Below are 13923 nucleotides of genomic sequence, written 5' to 3'. Positions count from 1 at the left end.
TGAGCAGTAGTTTCATGTGCCCAGATCTTGCAGATGTAAGAACAGTGAAACTATTGGGGTTCACCATCAATAGTCCATCACAACTGACAACAGCAGCTAGAGTCAACATGTGCAGTGTTCTTAATGCTTCCTTTATCAGCCAGAGTAATCACAGTGGGCAGGAGCTTACAGGGGTCTGAGTGATGAGAAGTATGTTTGTCACAAAATTGGATAGGTTTCTAGTGAGGTCCATCTCGATAACTCACTCCACGTTGACACCTGCACCAGTTAATAGTGAGAAATGCATTGTAACCTGGTGTTGGAAATCCCTCCGAATCAAATGATACAATTCTGACTTGACCAAAAAAACTGCAAGATTCAGCCTCATTCGGACCCCGTAACCCTCCTCCCTCAGTGCACTGACACTCCTGTCGATATTTATGCCGTTGGACCCACTGTAAAACATTTGAAAATCTACACCTTATTGGAAGAATTGTAACAGGATTTTTTTTTTAAATGCATGCCTGGTGCATAAATACTGCTAATCACACTCACTAATCCCAAAATAGTTAATTTTATTTTAGTAAAATGAGACATTTTTCAATGTGGGTATAAAAAAAACTTAATTATTTTTAAATTAAAAACTTTACCAAAGTTATTTCAACCTCAATGTTAGTCCAATTAAAATCTGAATGTTAAGGTTTGGGTCTGAGAGGAGTATGGGAATCATGCATTCAACAATCTTACCAGGTCTCCTGAATAACTCTCAAGACAATAACCCTGAATATTGAAGACATTAGACTGAAGAGGGAACCTCCAACACCAACAGACTCTCCTGTACAACTCACACTATCAGACTGACACCATCAGATCCATCCCATCAGATGCACGTCATCAGACTGACACCATCAGAACCATATCATCAAACTCACACCATCAGACCCACACCATCAGACCAACCCATTTAGACTGACACCATCAGACTGACACCATCAGACCCACACCATCAGACTCACGCCATCAGACTGACACCATCAGACTCACGCTATCAGCCCCACACCATCAGACGGACACCATCAGAGTCACACCATCAGACTCATACAATCAGACCCACCCCGTCAGACTGACACCATCAGACCCACACCATCAGAAACACACCGTCAGACCCATACAATCAGACTGACACCATCAGACTCACACCATCAGACCCATACCATTAGATTGACACCATCAGACTCAAACTATCAGACCCACACCATCAGACCCACACCATCTGACCCACACCATCAGACTGATACCATCAGACCCACATCATCAGACTCACACCATCAGACTGACACCATCAGACCCACACCATCAGACTCACACCATCAGATTGAGACCATCAGGCGCACACCATCAGACTGACACCATCACACTCACACCATCAGACCCACACCATCAGATTAACACCATCAGACCCACGCAATCAGCCCCACACCATCAGAATAACACCATCAGACCCATGCAATCAGACCCACACCATCAGTATGACACCATCAGACTGACACCATCACACCTTCACCATCAGACTCTCACCATCAGACTCACACCATCAGACCCATACCATTAGATTGACACCATCAGACTCAAACTATCAGACCCACACCATCAGACTGACACCATCAGACCCACACCATCTGACCCACACCATCAGACTGACACCATCAGACCCACATCATCAGACTCACACCATCAGACTGACACCATCAGACCCACACCATCAGACTCACACCATCAGATTGAGACCATCAGGCGCACACCATCAGACTGACACCATCACACTCACACCATCAGACCCACACCATCAGATTAACATCATCAGACTCACACCATCAGCCCCACACCATCAGAATAACACCATCAGACCCACGCAATCAGCCCCACACCATCAGAATAACACCATCAGACCCACGCAATCAGACCCACACCATCAGTATGATACCATCAGACTGACACCATCACACCTTCACCATCAGACTCTCACCATCAGACCCACACCATCAGAGCCACCCCATCACACTCACACCATCAGACCCACCCCGTCAGACTGACACCATCAGACCCACACCATAAAACTCACACCATCAGACTGACACCATCAGACCCACACTATCAGACCCACACCATCAGATTAACACCATCAGACCCACGCAATCAGACCCACACCATCAGATTAACACCATCAGACCCACACCATCGGACTCTCACCATCAGACCCACACCATCAGAGCCACCCCATCACACTCACACCATCAGACCCACCCCGTCAGACTGACACCATCAGACCCACACCATAAAACTCACACCATCAGATTAACACCATCAGACCCACACTATCAGACCCACACCATCAGATTAACACCATCAGACCCACACAATCAGACTCACACCATCAGACTGACACCATCAGACCCACACCATCGGACTCTCACCATCAGACCCACACCATCAGAGCCACCCCATCACACTCACACCATCAGACCCACCCCATCAGACTGACACCATCAGACCCACACCATCAGACTCACACCATCAGACTGGTACCATCAGACTGACACCATCAGACTGACACCATCAGACTCACACCATCAGACCCACACCATCAGACTGGTACCATCAGACTCACACCATCAGACCGACATCATCAGACCAACATCATCAGACCAACAGACTCACACCATCAGACACACACCATCAGATCGACACCATCAGACTGACACCATCAGAACCACACCGTTAGACTGACACAATCAGACCCACACCATCAGACTGACACCATCAGACCTACACCATCAGACTGACACCATCAGACTGACACCATCAGACCCACACCATCAGCTGACATCATCAGACCAACATCATCAGACCAACACCAACAGACTCACACCATCAGACTCACACCATCAGATCAACACCATCAGACTGACACCATCAGACTCACACCATCAGACCGACATCATCGGACCCACACTATCAGACTGACACCATCAGACCCACACCATCAGACCTACACCATCAGACTCACACCATCAGACCCACCCCGTCAGACTGACACCATCAGACCCACACCATAAAACTCACACCATCAGACTGACACCATCAGACCCACACTATCAGACCCACACCATCAGATTAACACCATCAGACCCACGCAATCAGACCCACACCATCAGATTAACACCATCAGACCCACACCATCGGACTCTCACCATCAGACCCACACCATCAGAGCCACCCCATCACACTCACACCATCAGACCCACCCCGTCAGACTGACACCATCAGACCCACACAATCAGACTCACACCATCAGACTGACACCATCAGACCCACACCATCGGACTCTCACCATCAGACCCACACCATCAGAGCCACCCCATCACACTCACACCATCAGACCCACCCCATCAGACTGACACCATCAGACCCACACCATCAGACTCACACCATCAGACTGGTACCATCAGACTGACACCATCAGACTGACACCATCAGACTCACACCATCAGACCCACACCATCAGACTGGTACCATCAGACTCACACCATCAGACCGACATCATCAGACCAACATCATCAGACCAACAGACTCACACCATCAGACACACACCATCAGATCGACACCATCAGACTGACACCATCAGAACCACACCGTTAGACTGACACAATCAGACCCACACCATCAGACTGACACCATCAGACCTACACCATCAGACTGACACCATCAGACTGACACCATCAGACCCATACCATCAGCTGACATCATCAGACCAACATCATCAGACCAACACCAACAGACTCACACCATCAGACTCACACCATCAGATCAACACCATCAGACTGACACCATCAGACCCACACCATCAGACTCACACCATCAGACCGACATCATCGGACCCACACTATCAGACTCACACCATCAGACCCACACCATCAGACCTACACCATCAGACTCACACCATCAGACCGACATCATCAGACCCACACCATCAGACTCACAGCATCAGACCCACACCATCAGACTGACACCATCCGACTGACACCATCAGACTAACACCATCAGAACCACACCGTCAGACTGACACTATCAGACCCACACCATCGGAGGTACACCATCAGACCAACACCATCAGACTCACACCATCAGACTCACATCATCAGACCCACACCATCAGACTCACACCATCAGACCAACACCATCAGACTCACACCATTAGACCCACACCATCAGACCCACACCATCGGACTCACGCCATCAGACTGACACCATCAGAACCACACCATCGGACTCACACCATCAGACTGACACCATCAGAACCACACCATCAGACTCACACCAGCAGACTCACACCATCAGGGCTGCTCTGCATTTTTCCTCAGCCATCATTAAGCCATAAAGGAAAGAACTTGCATTTATCTGCTGCCTTTCATGATGTTAGGATGTTCCAAAGTGCTTGATAGTGAATGGCGAGACAGTGTAGACACTGTTTTAACACTGACAAACCATTATATGCACAGTGTGCTCCCACATACTACAGTGTGACAACTGCCAGGTCATTCAATACAACGGCAATGATTCAGGGGTGACTATTGGTAATACAGACAGAGAGAAATCCCATGATTTACTCAAATGCCACTTTTGGCTTTTATCAAAGAAGGCATCAGAAAGATGGCATCTCAGACAGCACTGACCTCCAACAGTACAGCGCTCTGCCAGCTGTGACCCTCCAACAGTATGGCACTCCCTCAGCATTGACCCTCGAACAGTACCCACTCCCACAGCACACACCCTTCAACATTGCAGAATTCCCTCAATACTGACCCTCCAACAGTGCGGAGATCGCTCAGTACTGGCCCTCCGACAGTGTAGCACTCCCTCAGCATTGCTCCTCCAACAGTGCGGCACTCCCTCAGTACTGACCCTATGACAGGGCGGCACTCCCACAGTACTGACCCTCCGACAGTGCGGCATTCCCTCAGCACTGACCCTCCGACAGTGCGGCACTCCCTCAGTACTGACCCTCCGACAGTGCAGCACTCCCTCAGTGCTGACCCTCCGAAATTGCGGCACTACCTCAGCACTGACCTTCTGAAGATGCGGCATTCCGTCAGCACTGACCCTCCGACAGTGCGGTACTCCCTCAGCACTGATCCTTTGACAATGAGGCACTCACTCAGCACTGATCCTCCGACAGTGCAGCACTCCCTCAGCACTGATCCTCCGACAGTGCGGCACTCCCTCAATACTGACCCTCCAACAGTGCGGCACTCCCGTGGAACTGACCCTATGACAGGGCAGCACTCCCTCAACACTGACCCTCCGACAGTGTGGCACTCCCTCAGCACTGACCCTCTGACAGTGCGGCGTTCCCTCAGCACTGACCCTCTGACAGTGTGGCACTCCCTCAGTCTAACCCTCCGACAGTGCGGCACTCCATCAGCACTGACCCTACGACAGTGTGGCACTCCCTCGGCACTGACCCTCCGACAGTACGGCACTCCCTCAGTACTGACCCTCCGACAGTGCGGCACTCCCTCAGTAATGACCCTCCGAAAGTGCGGCACACCATCAGTACTGATCCTCTCACAGTGCAGCACTCCCTCAGCACTGACCCTCCGACAATGCGGCACTCCCTCAGCACTGACCCTCTGACAGTGCAGCACTCCCTCAGCACTGACCCTCTGACAGTGCGGCATTCCCTCAGCACTGATCCTGTGACGGTGTCACACTCCCTCAATACTGACCCTTTGACTGTGTGGCACTCCCTCAGCACTGACCCTCCGACAGTGTGGCAATCCCTTAGTACTGACCCTCTGACAGTGCGGCACTCCCTCAGCACTGACCCTCCGACAGTGTGGCACTCCCTCAGCACTGACCCTCTGACAGTGCAGCACTCCCTCAGCACTGACCCTCTGACAGTGCGGCATTCCCTCAGCACTGATCCTGTGACGGTGTGGCACTGCCTCAACACTGACCCTCTGAGTGTGGCACTCCCTTAGTACTGACCATCGACAATGCGGCAATCCCTCAGCACTGACCCTCTGACAATGTGGCACCCCCTCAATACTGACCCTTTGACTGTGTGGCACTCCCTCAGTATGACCCTCTGACAATATGGCACTCCTTCAGCACTGACCCTCCGACAGTGCAGGACTCCTTCAGCGCTGACCCTCTGATAGCGTGACACTCCCTCAGCACTGACCCTCCGACAGTGCGGCACACCATCAGTACTGACCCTCTCACAGTGTAGCACTCCCTCAGCACTGACCCTCCGACAATGCAGCACTCCCTCAACACTGACGCTCTGACAGTGCAGCACTCCCTCAGCACTGACCCTCCGACAGTGCGGCACTCCCTCAGTAATGACCCTCCGAGAGTGCGGCACTCCCTCAGCACTGACCCTCCGACAGTGCGGCACACCATCAGTACTGACCCTCTCACAGTGTAGCACTCCCTCAGCACTGACCCTCCGACAATGCAGCACTCCCTCAACACTGACGCTCTGACAGTGCAGCACTCCCTCAGCACTGACCCTCCGACAGTGCGGCACTCCCTCAGTAATGACCCTCCGAGAGTGCGGCACTCCCTCAGCACTGACTCTCCGACAATGTGGCACCCCCTCAATACTGACCCTTTGACTGTGTGGCACTCCCTCAGTATGACCCTCTGACAATATGGCACTCCTTCAGCACTGACCCTCTGACAGTGCAGCACTCCCTCAGCACTGACCCTCTGACAGTGTGGCACTCCCTCAGACTGACCCTCCGACAGTGCAGCACTCCTTTAGCACTGATCCTATGATAGTGTGGCACTCCCTCAGCACTGACCCTCTGACAGTGTGGCACTCCCTCAGACTGACCCTCCGACAGTGCAGCACTCCTTTAGCACTGACCCTATGATAGTGTGGCACTCCCTCAGCACTGACCCTCTGACAGTGTGGCAATCCCTCAGTCTGACCCTCCGACAGTGCGGCACTCCCTCAGCACTGACCCTCTGACAGTGTGGCACTCCCTCAGTCTGACCTTCCGACAGTGTGGCACTCCCTCGGCACTGACCCTCCGACAGTGCGGCACTCCCTCAGTACTGACCCTCCGACAGTGCGGCACTCCCTCAGTAATGACCCTCCGAGAGTGTGGCACATCATCAGTACTGACCCTCCGACAGTGCGGCCCTCCTTTAGTACTGACCCTATGATAGTGTGGCACTCCCTCAGCACTGACCCTCTGACAGTGCGGCATTCCTTCAGCACTGACCCTCCAACAGTGTGGAACTCCCTCAGTACTGACCCTCTGACAGTGCGGCAATCCCTCAGTCTGACCCTCTGACAGTGCGGCACTCCGTCAGCACTGACCCTCCGACAGTGCAGGACTCCTTCAGCACTGACCCTCTGATGGCGTGACATTCCCTCAGCACTGACCCTCCGACAGTGCGGCACACCATCAGTACTGACCCTCTCACAGTGTAGCACTCCCTCAGCACTGACCCTCCGACAATGCAGCACTCCCTCAGCACTGACGCTCTGACAGTGCAGCACTCCCTCAGCACTGACCCTCTGACAGTGCGGCATTCCCTCAGCACTGATCCTATGACGGTGTCGCACTCCCTCAACACTGACTCTCTGACAGTGTGGCACTCCCTCAGTACTGACCGTCCGACAATGCGGCACTCCCTCAGCACTGACCCTCTGACAATGTGGCACTCCCTCAGTATTGACCCTTTGACAGTGTGGCACTCTCTCAGTATGACCCTCTGACAGTATGGCACTCCTTCAGCACTGACTCTCCGACAGTGTGGCACTCCCTCAGCACTGACCCTCTGACAGTGCAGCACTCCCTCAGCACTGACCCTCCAACAATGCAGCACTCCCTCAGCACTGACCCTCTGACAGTGCAGCACTCCCTCAGCACTGAACCTCCGACAATGCGGCATTCCCTCAGCACTGATCCTGTGACGGTGTCGCACTCCCTCAACACTGACCCTCTGACAGTGTGGCACTCCCTCAGTCTGACCCTCCGACAGTGCGGCACTCCCTCAGCACTGACCCTATGACAGTGTGGCACGCCCTCAGTCTGACCTTCCGACAGTGTGGCACTCCCTCGGCACTGACCCTCCGACAGTGCGGCACTCCCTCAGTAATGACCCTCCGAGCGTGCGGCACTCCCTCAGCACTGACCCTTCGACAATGCGGCACACCATCAGTACTGATCCTCTCACAGTGTAGCACTCCCTCAGCACTGACCCTCCGACAATGCGGCACTCCCTCAGCACTGACCCTCTGACAGTGCAGCACTCCCTCAGCACTGACCCTCTGACAGTGCGGCATTCCCTCAGCACTGATCCTGTGACGGTGTTGCACTGCCTCAACACTGACCCTCTGACAGTGTGGCACTCCCTTAGTACTGACCATCCGACAATGCGGCACTCCCTCAGCACTGACCCTCTGACAATGTGGAACCCCCTCAGTACTGACCCTTTGACTGTGTGGCACTCCCTCAGTATGACCCTCTGACAGTGTGGCACTCCTTCAGCAATGACCCTCTGACAGTGTGGCACTCCCTCAGTCTGACCCTCCGACAGTGTGGCACTCCCTCAGTCTGACTGTCCGACAGTGTGGCACTCCCTCAGTACCAACCGTCCGACAGTGCGGCACTCCCTCAGTAATGACCATCCGACAGTGCGGCAATCCCTCAGCCTGACCCTCTGACAGTGTGGCACTCCCTCAGCACTGACCCTCCGACAGTGTGGCAATCCCTCAGTACTGACCCTCTGACAGTGTGGCATTCCCTCAGTACTGACCCTCCGACTGTATGGCACTCCCTCAGTACCGACCGTCCGACAGTGCGGCACTCCCTCAGTAATGACCATCTGACAGTGCGGCAATCCCTCAGCCTGACCCTCTGACAGTGCGGCATTCCCTCAGCACTGACCCTCCGACAGTGCGGCAATCCCTCAGTACTGACCCTCTGATAGTGTGGCACTCCCTCAGTCTGACCCTCCGACAGTGCGGCACTCCCTCAGCACTGACCCTACGACAGTGTGGCACTCCCTCAGTCTGACCTTCCGACAGTGTGGCACTCCCTCGGCACTGACCCTCCGACAGTGCGGCACTCCCTCAGTACTGACCCTCCGACAGTGCGGCACTCCCTCAGTAATGACCCTCCGAGAGTGCGGCACACCATCAGTACTGATCCTCTCACAGTGCAGCACTCCCTCAACACTGACCCTCCGACAATGCGGCACTCCCTCAGCACTGACCCTCTGACAGTGCAGCACTCCCTCAGCACTGACCCTCTGACAGTGCGGCATTCCCTCCGCACTGATCCTGTGATGGTGTCGCACTGCCTCAACACTGACCCTCTGACAGTGTGGCACTCCCTTAGTACTGACCATCGACAATGCGGCACTCCCTCAGCACTGACCCTCTGACAATGTGGCACCCCCTCAATACTGACCCTTTGACTGTGTCGCACTCCCTCAGTATGACCCTCTGACAGTGTGGCACTCCTTCAGCACTGACCCTCTGACAGTGCAGCACTCCCTCAGTACTGACCCTCTGACAGTATGGCACTCCTTCAGCACTGACTCTCCGACAGTGTGGCACCCCCTCAGCACTGACCCTTCAATAGTGTGGCACTCCCTCAGCACTGACCCTCTGATAGTGCGGCACTCCCTCAGCACTGACCCTCTGACAGTGTGGCACTCCCTCAGCACTGACCCTTCAATAGTGCGGCACACCCTCAGCACTGACCCTCCGACAGTGCGGCACTCCCTCAGCAATGACCCTCTGACAGTGTAGGACTCCCTCAGCACTGACCCTCCGACAGTGTGGCCCTCCCTCAGCACTGACCCTCCGACAGTGTAGGACTCCCTCAGCACTGACCCTCCGACAGTGTGGCCCTCCCTCAGAACTGACCCTCTGACAGTGTGGCACTCCCTCACACTGCATAGCAAGAGCATTGGTGGTGATTGTAAGCCATCCACTGTCCATAGGGCTGCATCTTTGCTCCGCAATTATTTAAGTGAACTTCAACATTTCTCTGCTCAGCCCACACTCATCCTATAATTCTTCACCCTGTCCAATTATGGATTCTATAAATAACTGCAGATATTCAGAAACTTCAGTGATCTCAATATCTTGATTGTATAAATAGAAAGCTAAGTTGTATTTCTGAAACTGTGTCATAATCAGAAATAACTTGTTTCATTCACAGGCTCATAGTCTCAAATGTTACGAAAGGATTAAAATCTTGAAAGATTACATTTCTTTAGTGGACATTTGTTCAGTGGCAAATTCTTTGCTTTATATTGAATATTATAGATCAGCAAAATCCCACTGTCATTCAATTGGTGTTGGGGAATGAATGGAATGGCAATGCTATCAGTTTTTATGCAAAAAAAGTTAGAGAAGGGAGAGTCAAAGTGTGGGTTAGCTTCTTGCTACTCGTTAATTAAAATTGTGGTGATAGGGTTAGGGTTAGACTGTAGTCTGGGTGAGGGAAAAATTCAACTCAGCTGTGTGCGGTGTCAGCTGTGTCTCAGTGGGTCATGCTCTTGTATGTTAGTGAGTGAGAAGCTTTTGACCTGATCTCAAACTCCAAGCTGACACTGTATGAGTGCAGTGCTGAGGGAGTGCTGCACTGTCAGCAGTGTCCTCTAAGATTGAAGCCCTGCCAGCCCTCTCAGAATGGAAGTAAAAGATCCCAAACCATTATGTTTTGGAAGAGCAGGGGATTTCTCCTTCAGTTTCCTGCATCATTCTCCCTCAGCAAACATGGTTAAAGCAGATTAACTGGTTATTATCACTTTGTGATTAGTGGGAGCCCCCTGTGCACAAGTTGGCTGCCATGCTAACTAGGAGAAAGTGAGGGCTGCAGATGCTGGAGACCAGAGTTGAAAAATGTGTTGCTGGAAAACACAGCAGGCCAGGCAGCATCCCAGGAGCAGGAGAATCAACGTTTCGGGTATAAGCCCTTCTTCAGGGCTATCTACATTGCAATGTTGCTTTACACTCCAAAAGTATTTCATTGGCTGTGAGTCACTTTGGAATGGCCTGTGGTTGGGGAAGGTGCTATTTAAAAGAACTTTTTTTGTTGTTGTTTGAACCATCCCCTCATACAGGAAACGGACCTGTAGCTGAAGTGATCTGATTGGTTGCTGAATCAAAATGCCAGGGACCAATCTCTAAGAGGGATCTATTGACATGACTGAGACCCAATAAGTGGGAACACCAGCTCCTGCAGGTCTCTCTCCAAGTCACACACCATCCTGACTGGGGACTATATCACCGAGTCAAAATTTGGGAATTCCCCTACCACAGCACTGTGGGTGCTCTGACACTATGCAGATTAGGGTTACACCTGAAACATCGACTTCTCCACCTTCTGATGCTGCCTGGCTTACTGTGTTCTCCCCGCCTCCTGCCTGTCTCCCTTGGATCCCAACAACTACAGTTTATTTTTGTCTCTAACCAGCAAATCTTGAAGGCAGCGACTCACCACCAACCTTTCAAGGGACAATTAAGGCTGGGAATATAATTATTGGCCCAACCAGCGACGCCAATGTCCTGTGAAAGAATTTTAAAGAACACAGCAAGACCGTATAACCAGCAATATGATGATGACCAGATAATCTGTATGTTTAGCAACAACCATTACCCAAAGCTGGTTGAAGGATTAGTCAGGGTGTTAGTAAGGACTGTCTTTCATTGATGTGGCCCCAATTGTTCGAAAGGTGAAGTTGCTTTGAGGTGCCAAGTGATAAATACATGGCCTTGCAGTTTTATATTTCTCGATTTTATTAATAATCTTGTCCTCCAAATATTCTCTTTCGCGTCCTTGCTTGTCAGGTATTAGCCTGTCCGTCTGATGAATCTGTGTGAATGAATCAGATTGGAAGATCAAAAGCAGCCTCCCCCAGACGCATTCAGATTGTTTCTTTGTACCTGGTGGGGAAAGAAATGTGTGAGGCATTTGATTGAAACAATGTTTAACTGCGAGCAGGAGTCTCAGTGTTCCCCCAGTCCAGCTACTCAGGCAGGGGAACGGCAGAGAGGAGTCTTCAGCTTCCCCACTTACAACCAACAAATGTGGAGCAACAACTTTATAAACTTCTGGTCACCATGCTTTTCTTTCCAAGTGGTAACCAGTGACCAGTGAGGCACCACAGGGATCACTAGCTGCCGGAGGACAGAGCAGTGGCCTCCAAGAACTTGTAGTTTCAAACCAACACAACCTGTTGGACTATAACCCAGTGTCATGTGATTGTTGACTTTGTCCATCCTAGTCCAACACCAGCACCTCCACGTCATGGATTCATTGAGTGAGTAGGCAAATGCATGGCAGATGAAATATAACATGGATAAATGTAAGGTTATCCACTTTGGTAACAAAATATTTTGGTGGATTGTTATTTAAATGGCTATAAATTGAGAAGAGGGAACATGCAACAAGACCAGAGTGTCCTTGTGCACCAGTCACTGAAGGTGCAGAAAACAGTGAGAGCCTTCATAGTGAGCAGATTTGAATACAGGGCCTTGATGAGACCACACTGAGAGTAATGTGTGCTGGTTGGTCTCCTTATCTGAGGGAAGACGTCCTGGTGATGGAGGGAGTATAACGAAGGTTAACCAGATGTTTCCTGGGATGGTTGGACTGATGTATGAAGAGAGACTGGATTTTTTAGTACTATGTTCACTATATTCACTGGGAATTTGCAAGAATGTAGAGGGATTTCATAGAAACCCATAGATTTTTAACAGAATTAGACAGGAAGGGTGGTCCCAATGATCAGGGAGTCCCGAACCATGGGGTCACAGACTAAGGATACAGGGTAGATGAGGAGAGTGAGGAGGCTGTGGAATTCTCTGCCACAGAAAATAGTTGGGGCCGAAAGAACAAAGAAAATTCCAGCACAGGAACAGGCCCTTCAGCCCTCCAAGCCTGTGTCAATCCAGATCCTCTATCTAAACCTGTTGCCCATCTTCTAAGTGTCTGTAACCCTCTGCTCCCTGCCCATTCATATATCTGTCTAGATACATCTTAAATGACGCCAGTGTGCCCACCTCACCACCTCTGCTGGCAATGCGTTCCACGTACTCCACCACCCTCTGTGTAAAGAACTTTCTACCCATATCTCCCTTAAACATTTCCCCTCTCACTTTGAACTTGTGACCCTGAGTAATTGAGTCCCCCACTCTGGGAAAAAGCTTCTTGCTATCCACCCTGTCTATACCTCTCATGCTATTATAGACCTCAATCAGGTCCCCTTTCAACCTCCATCTTTCTGAAGAAAATAATCCTCATCTATTCAACCTATCCTCATAGCTAACGCCCTAGGTATCAGGCAACACCCTAGTGAACCTCCTCTGCACCCTTTCCAAAGGATCCACATCCTTTGGTAACGTGGCAAGCAGAAATGTACGCAGTATTCTAAATGTGGCCAAACCAAAGTCCTATAGATTGAACTTTTTTCAAGAAGGAGTTAGATATAATTCTTAGTGATCAAAGAGTATGGGGAGAAAGCAGGAACAGGGGATTGTGTTGGATGATCGGTTGTGAGCATATTGTAAGGCAGAGCAGACTCAAAGGGCCGAATGGCCTACTCCTGCTTTTTTTTTTATGTTTCTATGTTCTCCACCAATTTTCTCTCCTGTTCTCTTGGGTCCTGAAGAGCATGGAATGTTTACGCGATGACAGTTTAGTAAATGGTTAGTATCCTCACTTCTCTGGAGAACAGAGTGTTCATTCATTATGGCACATGGTTAAGGTAGGGCTATTGTAATGCAGTGATAATCTCCCTATCTTTGGACAAGGTGGCCTGCATTCAAGTCCAGCCTACTCCAGAGGTGTGACGTAACATCGCTGAACAGGAAATATTTACACAATTAAGATATGTATTCCTTAT

The sequence above is a fragment of the Hemiscyllium ocellatum genome, chromosome 15, assembly GCF_020745735.1.
Source record: "Hemiscyllium ocellatum isolate sHemOce1 chromosome 15, sHemOce1.pat.X.cur, whole genome shotgun sequence".
NCBI classification, from domain to species: domain Eukaryota; kingdom Metazoa; phylum Chordata; class Chondrichthyes; order Orectolobiformes; family Hemiscylliidae; genus Hemiscyllium; species Hemiscyllium ocellatum.
The sequence above is the reverse complement of the archived record's forward strand: the minus strand, read 5'-3'. Positions refer to the sequence as shown.